We start from the raw sequence: 13,769 nt of genomic DNA on the forward strand, positions 1-13,769 counted from the left end.
ATGCTGATGTAGAATTAAGTAGCCAGTTGATGGCGTCTGCTCTTCAGCTCTCCTGAGGAGGATCCTAAGAGCACAATAGCCAGGCAGTTGTGAGAAGAAGAGCTACTTACAGCACAAAGGAGATGTAACACTGATGTCTTCATTCTTGAAAAGAAAATGGGTTTCACTTCATGTCTTCCAACCCAAGAATTATTCTACATGTGTATTCTAGCATTTGAGAGAACAAAGCACAGACCTGAAAGTAAATACTACACAATAAAGATTGTCTAGGGTTCTGGAAAGATCCAAAGTGATGGTCACATGTGATGAGGGAGACAGAGCAAGAAAATTCAAGGATACTACATGAGAAAGGATGCTATAGAGATCCCTAGAAAAGTTACATTAAGGCTCTTTGTATCTGTAGCCACTGTGAAGGATATAAAACATAGCCTAAAGCTTGGTAATTTGTAATGTTTCTATGTCACATCTTATAAGACCTATCTTGTGCATTGATTCTTCTCTTCTTAGCTTGCTAGTCTTAAGAATGCTACGAAAACAGCAAGTCAAAGACTGGCTGGGCCATAGTTCAGAGATTTCTAGTAATGAGAAGAAAAGCTAGCCAGGATGTTGTAGAGAACCACCAGGCCGTGGGTGGAATAGTTTCCCCGCAGAGGTTATTAAGGTGAAACAAAGGAAAACCACTCAGACACACGAGGAAAGCTTCCAGATAGAGCTCTCCTCTCTCTGGGAGTATGTTATGTAGGCATCTAGAGCTAAAGCCATCATCTAGAAGGAATGGTGGGTCTTCTCACCTCAAGGAACCCAGTTTAGAAACTCCGTCATGGACATGCCTTTAGGTTTGTTTCCATGGTGACTCTAAGTCTCATCAAGTTCACAATAATGGATTGTGATCCATAATCAGGATGACTATGTCAGGGCACTCAGAGCACAAAAGCTTCATTTTTGTTGCATTGAGGGGGCAGTAGAAAGTGACTCCTGTTTTCAGGCAGGTTCTTGTCTGTCTTCCCTGTAAAAAGAGAGTGGGCAGATAGCAAAGAAAAAACAAGGGTACCTTTGATTTTGTTGGGAGGGCAAAGATTCTTGCACCCATAGGTCACTAGGGAAACCGGGAATGTTAATCACATATGGTTCTCTCTTCAAAGGAGAAAATATCTGTTTTCCACCAGAAAACAGATATTAATGACCCTGTGACACTTTCTCTCTATAGAGCCAGACCTTACCCAAATCCTCTACAATATTTATTCTAGATTTCCCTTCCTAGATCTTTAGATTTAGCTTTGTTTTTGAGTCAATAGAACCATTTTTTTTTTTTTTTTTTTTTTAGGGAAATCTCTAAGTAATTTCTAGCCCAAAGGACTTCTATGCTGTCTACCTGACTGAGACCACAACCAAATCCATCCCTAGGCCCTTAAGCTAATACTTGTAGCCTATCTCTAGGACCCAACTTCTTGGAAGAACTGCCAAAAAGTTAGCATTACTTTTGACTATAGTGGTGACAGCAGGCTAGCTGCTCCTTTTCCAGCCTAGTCCTGCTTGGAACTCTGGCTGCCAGAAGGCAGGACCTCAAGGCAGCTTCCTTGATGTTTGTGCCTCAGTTTCCCACCAGGGAGCTTAGAACAGGACCATTTGTCTCTGTCAGGAAGCTCCTTATTGGAGGAGATGCTCCACGTTAGGGCCCATCTATCCTCTCAACAAGATCATTCTTATTTCTCCCTATGAAGATCTTAATGAACAAGCTGCCTTGCCATGCAGTTCTAAAGACATTACCATGTGCCATGTATCATCCTATGAAGAAGAGACCCTGGACCTTCATGGCACCAGTAGTCTCTACTGGAGGTACAGATACCTGATTCCCATTATCCTTCTAGCGCCATTTGTTTTGCTTCTTTGCTCAGTCTTTTGCTTACTCACTTGTAAATCTCTATATTTCTTGAATGTGGCAATGCCTTCTATGGGCCAGACATAATGCTAAGTATGAATGTCTTACTCTGTTTAACAGAGCTGTCAATCCTATGAATGCATGGTTTTATTTCCATCTTTTTTTAAAAAAAAACTGAAATGCACGAGAATTAATTATCCAAGATCTCAAAATTAGAAAATAGAAGAGTCGAGATCTAAACCCAGATGTGATTCAATTTAAAGTGCCAACTCTGTCCATTAGGTAGAAAACGTTTTCCATTTCCAGAATCCAAAACTCAGATTAGGTTCATTTAAAGTGATCGTGAAGCAGGGTGTAGTATTATAAAACCTGTACACAGGAGGTGTGGGGAGGGGGGAAGGGATAGAAAAGCAAAGGAATAAAATGGTAATTGATAGACCCAAGGGCATGGGTAACTAAAGGACCTCATATCCCTTATCCAAGGGTTCAAGGACCCCAGGAATCTTTTTTTCATGTTTCTTATAAAGGATTATAATTCACAAAGAGATAGTCCTGTACAAAATAGATTTTCTGCCCAATGACTCAGCTTTCAATGTAAATTGGTAAAGACACGAATGACATGTCCACATGTCTTCTGGTATGACAGTCCCAAAGTGTGGTTTCATTTGATAGTGAAAACGAATAAATTACTGTGGTGGTTTCAATGAGAATGGCCCCCAGAGGCTCAGATACTTGAAGGCTTGGATCCTACTTGGTAGTACTGTTTCGAAAGGATTAAGAGGTGTGGTCTTGTTGAAGGAGCTGTGTCACTTGGAGTAGGTTTTGGGGTTTCAGAAGGCTTTTGGAATTCCCACTGTGGACTCTATCTCCTGCTTAGAGATCAAGATTTGAGCTCTCAGCTGTCCCTGTCACCAAGCCTTTGCTCCATCATCATGAACTCTAACCCTCCCAAACCATAAGCTTAACTGAATGTTTTATTTTATAAGTTGTTTTTATGACAGAAATAGAAGCGTAGCTAATATACACCTACACTTACTGGCTACAACGTGTATGCCTCCTGGAAGTAGGTCATTGCTTAAACAGGCAAATAGTAGGAGTGGATTCTACAACAATTATCATTTTTAAAAATCTCTACCCTCCTACATCAAGCAGTATAATGTTTTATCCAAAAACAAAAACAAAGTGTGGAAAAGCCATTGAGGAAGGGGAAATAAGTAAAGCGCTTATTATTCAAGTAAGAGGACCTGAGTTAGGATTCCCAATGGACTCATAAGAATGGGGTACAGGAAACCACATCTATAATCCCAGCAATGGGGAGTGATACACAGAAAGACAGCTATAGCTTATTGGCCAATCAGTCTACCTAAATCAATGAGCTCCAGGTTCAGTGAGAGTCTTTGTTTCAATAATAATAAGGTAGAGAGTGGTAGATGAAGACACCCAATGTCAGCCTCTGGTCTCCCCTGCACATGTACAGATACCTGCACACACCTGCACACACACACATGCATACACACACACACACACACACACACACACACACCAATCAACAATCAACATTTTTTGAAGCCTCAAGAAAAATTATGAGAAGAATAATCTAGAAGTCTACAATTATCTCTTGTGTCACAGGGAGACCAAAGGGTACAGGAAAGAAAGTCAGGACTAGACACCACATCCTTATGTTCAAAGCCTTAAGTTTGAAGTTCAGTTTTAACTGTTCAACTGTTCAAGTGTTTCATAAATGATTTGTGTTAAGTAAATACTTACAAATGTTTAAGATATTAATTAGTAACAGGGTGGCAGTGTAATCTCACTGGCTACCACTCCCCTTTTTAAAACTATCTTGGGTATTCCAAATTACTACTAATAAATATTTCTCTTTCTCCAAGAGCTTGGCAATCATGATGTCTCAATGGAAGATTTTATTTTGAGCCTTTTAATTAATATAGTTGAGGGTACTAAAAATAATTTAGGATGTCAACTGCAAGGGAAGAAACTGTAAGATTAGATGCTATGATGTGTGTGTATGTGTGTGTTTGCCTCACCACATTTCCTTTCTCCAGAAGCAAAATTATTGAGAACTATTTTGAGTTCTGTATAACCTTTCAGGATTAGGAATAACTAAGGAAGGAAAAACTTGTGAAAAGGAACTGGTCCATCTGAAATCCTGACCAATCAGATCTTCTAACACAAAGCAAATAACCAGGGAGGGACAAAGACGGGTTCTCCTATCAAATCCATTCTACTTCAGCTGAAGCAACAGCTCGCATACAGCTTTAGTGGAGGGTGTACCTTACATATAAGACTACAATGTACAGTTTAGATCTGTTTTGGCTCAAACACGGAAGCCCAACTTTGCCACCTTTGATCACAGTGGAAATGTTTTCTCAGAAGATAGTATCCTGCAAAAATTACTGTGGACCCTTGTCTAACTGAAGTCTGGTTCCAGTCTTTTGCATTAAAAATCCATTTTGCAATCAATTCAAATCACAAAATCGTTTTTGCTATTTTGTTTTCGGAATATCTGCCAAGAAAGTAGGGCCAACTGCAGTAATGCATTTTCCATGTTGGAATCTTCATTATTTAAGCTGCACATAACTCGGGAGATGATAACGTCCCAGGGATAAGAGAGCACACAGCACCGTGCTTTCTTTAAATGCTCTGGAAGGCGCCGAATGCCGAGTCTCACAGGCTAAGCATCATAGCTTCTTTCCCTTGCCTCAAGCAAGTCTTTGGGACGCTACACATCACAACACAGCTTTTCTTCATTCATTTTAATAGGTAGCGAGGAGTTTGGAATTTCTTAGGTTCAGGAACCGATACAGTCTGACTCTGACCTTTCTCAGTGTGTTAAATGCCCTCCAGCCCTCTGCACTCGAGTGTGGCAAGTAGAGCTGAATTCTCATCAATCTCGCGGAGGAAGGCAATACATCTGATCTACTGAATAGTTTCGAGCCACTGCTTCAATAATTCAGAATATGTAGTTGCAGTCCACTTGCTGCAAGAGCAGCTGCATCAGTGTCTAGAATCTGGGATGTTGAATATTCATTCAAGATCTGATCCTTGCCTTCCACATCACCAATATCCAATTTCCTTATGCCCTTGCCTTAATCTTTAATTTACAAGAAGGATGGAAAATTTTAACAAATGTTCTGCAGGACCAAAAAAAAAAGTTATCTAGAGAGATTGTGACCTTTCTTTCTACTTCAGCTTTAGAGGAGTTTACTCTTAGCTGTCAGGGGAAGCGTTTTGAAATCCTGAGTAGAGGCCAATCGTATTTCCAATATGCTAAAACATATGGAAAAATTCTCATCTGCAAGGTATCAAATGTAACACATCCCACTGCAAAAAATAATTTTTAAAATTTATTTATTTAAATTTAAAGGACTTTAAAATAATTTTTAAAAGAGAATTAATAAGGTTATAATTTTCAGATTTCAAGAATTTTCAGTGTGAAAATTTGTTTTTTGGTGTGTGTGTGTGTGTACATGTATGACAATGCCTTCATAGGTGAGGGGAAAGCCTCAACAGGCTCTCCTGGAGCTGGCGTCATAGGTGACTGTGAGCTGACAGATGTGGATGCTGGGAAGCAAACCTGGGTCCTCTACAACTGGTATAAGAGGTCCTAAGTGCCGAACCATGCATGTCTCAGCCCCACAGATTTTGTGTTTGAAAAAAAAAAAAAAAAAAAAAAAAGAGGGACCAGAACTTCAGATTCCAAAGAGCTTATTAATATAAATGATTACAAATAACAAAACCCAGCTAATTAGAGTCAAAATTATGATCTTTGTCTTTAACCTTACAAAATGAAACTTGATTTTTAGTGTGTGTGTCTAGGGCCTCTAGTTTAATCTCCAACAAAGCCTCCAATATTAACTTCAAATCTTCTTACTCCATCCTTTTGTTTCCAAAGCAATTTCCAGGCCTTAATTTCCCCCATGAGTTATTTTTATCCTGTTAGTTTTAAAATCATGGTTTCTAAAACACAGTATGTGCAATAGGCTATGAGCACGGGCTAAATCAAACCGGAAGCTGCCCCGCTGTTTTCTGTTGTGCCTTTTCTGTCCATTATCTTCTGGTAGTCGAGAGAGCTTCACCAGTAGATTTTCACAGGTAGTAAGATACATCACTTAGAGATCTAGATTCCTCACAAATCTGTTGTACTATGGATTTCAATATTAGTCTCTATGCTTAGTTTCTATTTAGAATTAGTGTGGCTATGCATACAGATTTGAGCTTGCCGAATGTGAAAGTAACTTCATGCTCCAGTCAGATGATTCGTGTATATGTATGTGTGTGTGCTTCTGGAAGATGGGTGTCTTTCTTAGTCAGTTTTTAATCTTATTACAGTTTTTCTTTTGAGATAGACTTACTTTATTGCCCTGGCTTGTCTGGAACTAGATACATACACCAAGTCTGGCTTCAAACTCATAGAAACTTTCATGCCTCTACTTCCCAAGCAATGGAATTAAAAGCATGTGTCACCATACCCAGTTAGAGTATATTTGTGTGTGTGTGTGTGTGTGTGTGTGTGTGTGTGTGTGTGTGTGTATGTATGTGAATATATATGCATGTAAGAGCGTTCATGTAGAAGTCAAAGAACAGCTTGTGGGAGTCTGTTCTCTTCTATCATATGGGGCTGAGAACTCGGGTCCTCAGGATTGGTGGCAAGCACCTTCTGAGCTACATTAGTATTTTGAGGCAGGGTCTCTCACTGAATCCAGAGCTCACTGAATGGCTGGACTGGCTGGACAGTGAGTCTCCAGGGAGTAGATCTGTCTCTGTCTTTCTGAGTTCGATCTTACAGAAGCCTGCTGTCTGGCTTTTCAGTAGATTTTGGGGGATCTAAACTCAGATTCTCCTGCTTGTGTAACACTTTGCCAACTGAGCCATCTCCTTGAGCACACATAAACAATTAAACAAAAAAACCTTATTTTGAAATAAGACTGACAAGAGGTTGCAAAGACAGTGTGAAGATTTTCTGCATTCCTTTATCCAGCCAGCCCTTTTCAATATCTTCTTATGTAAGCATATTAAAGGATCAAACTGCCAGGCAATGGTGGCACATGCCTTTAATCCCAGCACTTGTGAGGCAGAGGCAGGTGGATTTCTGAGTTTGAGACCAGCCTGGTCTACAGAGTGAGTTCCAGTACAGCCAGGGCTATAGAGAAAAACCCTGGCTTGAAAAACCATATAAACAAACAAACAAACAAACAAAGGATCAAACCAGGACCTTTGTCACTGTTGTACTATTTAGTTAATAGAGTCTCTTTTGATTTCACTAGTTCCTAAGAATGGATACCTTTTTTCTTCTGATTTTGTGTATGGTTCTATGAATTATATCACACATATATAGATTTGTGTAACTCCTTCTGGATAAGGATACAGGATTAATCTGTTACCATAGTGAACTTCCTCATGTTAACAATTGTCTTTCTTAGTCTTGTCCTCTGATAACCACTTTATCTCCATGCTTTTCCTGCTCCTCTGAATGTCATATGAGTGGAATCCGTGTGATGCAACATTTTGAGATTAGCTTCTTTTATATAAGACAATGTCCTGGAGCTCTATCTATGTTATATTCATAGCTTTTTTTTTCTTATTGGTAAAAAATTCTCATCATAAGTGCAGTTTATTTCCTAACAGAGAGGCCGCTTACAGTTTGGAGCTATTGAAAATAGAGTTGACATAAATATTCACATTTTTGTGGTGTCAGTCTTCATTTGTATGTAACAAATATGCAGGACTGTAGCTAGTGTATTTTAGAGTTAGTGTATACTTAACTGAATGAAAAGCCGCCTGTTTCTCAAAGGGTTTAACTATTCTACATTCTCCTTCCTGTGATGATATCTACCACAGTTCTTTATCTTGGCCTGAATGTTGCATTATTGGTATTTTCCTTTTAATCCTGTAATAGGTGTATAATGGAAGCTCATCTTGACTTTATTTTATATTTACCTAATGGCTAACGTTATTAAAGGTCTTTTATAAGCTACTTATATCTTCGGGTCCTGTTAGGACAATTGTCTAGCCACTCCTTTTATCAATTTTCAAACTGGGTTCTCTGTTCTTCCACTACAGGGACCAGAGAATGCTTTAAATTGACTCACACAAGTGAGCCCCTTGGCAGATATATGATTTGCAAATAGATTTTCAGGTCACTGGTTCATCTCATCATCATTGGACTAAGGCCATGTAGCAAAGGTCTGATGTTCTTTTCATTTACTCTCAGGATCTTATCTCAAACTCTGCATCTAACTCGAGGTCACACAGATTTTCAACTAAAGTTCTGTAGTTTTTCATTTTACACTTTATTTATTACCAAGCTAATAGCCCCAGAAAAAGTGAGACTTTGATCCAGATTTTCTTTGTCCTCTTTATATCCCACCATTATGACAACATTGATTGGAAACATGATCTTTTCTCCATTGAATCATGTTTGCATCTGAGATATCAGGTACACACACTTGTGTGGGTGCACTTCTGGTTTCTCAATGTTGCTGGATTGATTCCTGTGTTATTCTAACTCCTGTAACACATTCAACACTTTTATCAATATTGTTGATATAATTTTCTTTATTTGTAACATTTTATGTAAACACCTAATAAGTGGCCTTGTCATGTATATTTCTATACAGTCTGTTAAGAAATAAGTCGCCTATTCTGGTGTTAGATGTGTGTGGGCCTCATTTTCTTTAAAGAAATACCCAGCATGCATTACTTAACATCACAATACTCAGTCTTGGTGACACTCAGTACAGCATGTGTGTGTGTGTGTGATGGAAGGAAGCTCTCTCTCTTCTCCCCTTTCTTTCCATCATTTGTTGATCATTCAAAAATTAAAGCATGTACTTATTAGTAGTACTGTGGCGAGCAGTGAGAAATGCTGTTTTGAGATCTTAATGTGAATGTCTACATGTGATTCTTCAAATGCAGCATTTTCTGCCTGAGATGACCATACCCACCAACAGAGCACATGTGTTGTCACACTCTCAAAAGATTTCCAGACTGTAAGTCTGCCATTCTAGAGGGTAGTATGACCAGAGAGCCCTGCTTTGTAATTTTCTACTTTTTAAAAAAAAGTGATACAGATGCATTAATTTCAGAATATCATTCTATATTTCTCAACAGATTGGCAATCCAGTATTTATCTGTTACTGACATGACATATAGTGTTTATGATTAATCCACAGTATTACTATAAAATATACATATTTTCTATGCAGTCACTATAATAAGTCTCTAATTGAGGGTGGAAAGTGCTTTTAAAAAACAGATAATGGAACTGGCTATTGCAGTCAAGCATTCGAGACATTTTGTCAGCAATTTAATATTACCCATATTACTTATAATCCTCAAGAACAGGGACTATGAAAGGGGCCCATGGAACTTTAAAACAATATCTTCATAAAACAAAAAAGGGAAAGTTATATTCCTGTATACTATAAATTTATCTAAATCATGCTCTCTTTATTTTATAGTTTAAAAATTAATTTGGATGCCAAAGAACTTTCTTCTGAGTATCTATGATACCCTACAACTAGGCATATTTATGCCTAGATGAAAGGAAGAATCCACTTACTTGCATATGACAGGATCCCGATCAGTTATTTAATATGGGGAAGAGGGCATGTTTGTGTTTTTTTTTTTTTTTTTTTTTTTTTTCTGTAGGATGCTGAAGGAGCATGGTGGCTGCCAGAATGATGGGTGAGACATGCTGATGCCAGGACAAACAATGATGCTGACCTGTGATCTTGCCGAGTGCCCTGGTAATGATGACTGGGAAGCTGTATTGGACATATGTTCCTGACTCACCTTTGTTTGCCTATATTCCAAATGGGACAAGCTGCCTTGCCTCAAGTTTTTAGACTCTGTGGAACAGAGACTCAAAAAGAGAAGTTATAATGACTCTTGTATTTTTCTTAAATGTAACCAGTTATTCAAATTCAATCATGGACTGATCTAGAAATCAATCCAATATTGAAAATAACAGTCTTCATTTGGAAGGCTGGTTCTGGCATTTTCAGAGACATATTTGGAAGTTAGCTGCAGTTCTCTATGATGTTAGGTTAGCAAGAGATAAAGTTGGGATAGGACCTGGATTTCAAATAAGTGTTAGTACATGTGTTAAGGCTCTTTTAATTGTCAAGTTAAAATTACTTTTGTTTCTTCTACAGTATTTAATGTAAGTTGCATTGATTGTATACTTTTTAATTGTGTTAGTGTGTTGAAACCTGGCATGTCTGTTATGAAGGTCTATCAACCAGCTTTTATTTTATTCCTCTGAGTATTACAGAACCTTGGTCTTCTGAAGAAAGCTTGCAGGTACCAGAATAAGTGAGTCAGGCTTTAAGCAGAAGAAAGAGGGTAGTAGGCTTGATTATTGCTGGTATAACAGCTTTAATTACATTAATTGCTAGCACCACTGCTTCTACAATTGCTTTGACACAAGAAGTTAAGATAGCTACTTTTGTTAATCATTTAGGAAAAAAAATGTTACTAATGTGTTGAGTATACAAGAGGATCTAGATAGGCATTTAGAACAATGGATTGATGCTCTTTATCCTATTCAAATTATTGGAAGGAGGTTCAAAGTTTAAGAGTAAGGAGCCATCTTGATTGTCATGCCAAATACCGTTGGATTTGTATTACTTCTAAAATGTACAAAGATAGTCATTATAATTTTAAAAAGTTTAAAGACACTTGCAGTATATTTGGCATAATTCTAGCACCTCTCTGGATTTTTTAACCTTGCATAGTGAGCTTATGAATTTAAAGAATGCTGCTCTGCTGAGCATTGATGTGGCAGATACTGCTGATAAAATTACTCATGGCCTGAGGTCAGTTTTTCTATATTGGTCAAACTTCAAGAATGGCATATATAGCTTTATCATACTAGCCCTTTTTGTTCTAGGAACTCTTTTATTCTTACCCATCTTGTTAAAGCTTGTCTTTAACAACATCAACATGTTGGCAGCCAAAGTACATGGCTTGAAACAGAAAATAGATCCCTAGACAGTTATTAATTTACCAGGCTGGCAAGCCAAGAATGGGTAAGATTCTGCACAGAGCCTTACCAACCTAAGACATAAGTGCATTGCTTTTGAATCTATATTCCACGATGGGTAAGGAAGGCATTCTTGTCAGAATGACCTAAGACAGTCTCAATCTTGTTAATGAAATAAAAAAGGGGGAAAGGTAGAGACCTTTTGGGGCTGCTTGGCAAGAATCTGACATTGGCCAGAAACAAGGAAATGGGCTAGAACAAGAAGTAATTTCAGGCAGAAATCTAAATCTTAGGCTAGAACAAAGAAGTAGGCTTCAGACATGAAAATGACTTTGGGCTAGGACAGGGAAGTAGGTTCAGATATTTTGGTCATCCTGATAAGACCTTAGATATAGTGATCATGGGAGTGATCACAGAACTTTGTTTATTGCCTTGTTTGTTCTTTGACTATTTGTGTTTATTGTCTTGCTTGTTTCTTGACTATTTGCATCTATTGTATTGCTAGTTCCTCAACCTAGAACTGACCTTAATACTTGCATGTAATTAAAATGGTATAAAAGCAAAAAAGAGGATGGGGAATTTGATAGAGGGTTTCTGGGGTGTGTGTGGGGGGGGTTGGGCAAGACATGAGGAAAGGGGGTAACATCTGAAATGTAATTTAGTATCCAATAAAAAAATGTTTCCTGATAAATATAACTCATGTGAAAAAAAATGTTAAGCAAAATCCCAAAGTCAAAAGCTCAGGAACATGGCTGGAATCTTCCTATGCATTTAGACAACACTATGATCACAGCATGAAAAGTCAAAACAATAAAAGTATAAGAAAAATAAAAAAACAGAACATGTTCTAGAACTCTGTATTTCACTATCTTAAATAATAAACCAAATTCCTGAAAACAGAGACAATTAACAATATCATAACCCTGTACTTATTTCTATCTTTGTATCAAGAACTTTCATTAAAACCTACCATTAAACAAGTGTGACTTAAACACATTGTGTACACCTGCAGAATAGTTAAGAATTCTTTCTTCCTCCCTCTCTCTCCCTTTCTCCCTTTCTCCCTTTCTCCCTTTCTCCCTTTCTCCCTTTCTCCCTTTCTCCCTTTCTCCCTTTCTCCCTTTCTCCCTCCCTCCCTCCCTCCCTCCCTCTCTTCCTTCTTTTCTTCTATGTTTGTGTCTGCATGTATGTATTTGTATGAGTCTATGAAAACTTCTGGGTGCCATTGGAGGCAGAAGGGGTCATTGGATACCCTGGAGCTGGAGTTACAGGTAGTTGTAAGTTGCCCAGTGTGAGGTCCAGACCCAGGTCCTCCTGCAGAACAGTAAGCACTCTTAACTTCAGAACAATATTTCCAGGCCCATATTTAAGGAGTTTTAAAATTAGTATTTCTAGTTATAACCTTTAAAATAAAATATAAATTAAATACAATACATTCAAAATTTTTTTTCAAAGAGCACAGGACATTTAGAAACATTTGAAAACCTTTATAAAATATAGTGGTAATTTTATAGTAGTAACACATTAAAATGATTGAGTTAGCTGTTTTGTGACAAAAGCTATGGCCCTATCTTTAAATGATGAATAGACCAACTTTTTTTTTTTAGATATTAGTATTAGTAAAAACCATCCCTATGGCACTTGGCACGAAGAACATCCATGTGGCATTCACAATTTCAGAATAAAGCTACCATACTGCCACTGTTTCAGAGAAGCACTTTTTATCTATTACAATGTTATAATTATGGATTTAATCCCTAGGTGAATGACAACATCACCCTGTTCAATATTCTCACACACTTACTGGCAACTTGAGGGCTCAAAGAATGCTTTATTTTATTGTCATTGACCCTCATTCAAACATTAGTATAACTAGAATTATCATCTTTTATATTACACAAACTGGTGGGACTGCTTATATTTGCAGTGTTCTGTGACACCCTCATACCACTCAGCTCCTCATTGTGATGAAATTAGTGAGCGTGGCTTCTCCCCTGAAAAAACTCAAGAGCAGAAGACTGCTACCAAGCTTGATGACCTGAGTTCAATCTCTGGAACCTTCATGATGAAAGGAAAGAATCACCTTCTGATCTGTGCGTGCGCGCGAGCGTGCACACACACACTCACACGCGCACACACGTTGCACATATACACAGAGACATACACACATGCATGCACATATGCTGCACACACACAGTGTGAAATAAAAAATGCAAAGCATTAAGAAATAGATGTGAAAACACATTTTTCAGTGTTTGTAAAATCTGTGCTTTTGTGACTCAACTGGCTACAAAGCATTATTTTTTGTATGACTGGTCATTTGCATTTTTTGTACTTAATATGTAATTGTAGGCACCTCTTACCTTGGTTCTAGAGGGAATTCATGCTAGTTAAGAGAAAGTAAAACATTTCACCGTATAATGTGAATGACCCAGAATTCACTGCTGCCCAAGGCTGGTATTTAATTTACATAACAGACACTCTGACAGACTCTCAACATTTTCAGGGGAGAATTTCATAGAAAACACCAAAGCTTCCCACTCAGAGCACTTGGTATGCATTGTATAGCTGCTATTGTCTGAACTGACTATAAAAAATCAACAAAATAAAACCAATCCTTATGATTTATAGTCTGTTAAAAATACACAACACAAGAGACACTGTATGGTGATTATGCCATGAATTCTGAGAAACCTGAAGGACAGTGCTCTGATGCAGATTAGATTGAGCTAAGACGAGATCTTTACTCTGATTTTCGTGCTATACTGTGCAGTTGTGAAATATGGCACTAGAAAAAAATGGATTCCTATTAATTCTCATTAAAAAGCGATTGATGGGAAGAAGCCTTATGTTATGGCTCAGAAGGTGATTTGAGATAATTCA

This window comes from Arvicanthis niloticus, chromosome 4, assembly GCF_011762505.2.
Source record: "Arvicanthis niloticus isolate mArvNil1 chromosome 4, mArvNil1.pat.X, whole genome shotgun sequence".
In the NCBI taxonomy this organism is placed as follows: Eukaryota; Metazoa; Chordata; class Mammalia; order Rodentia; family Muridae; genus Arvicanthis; species Arvicanthis niloticus.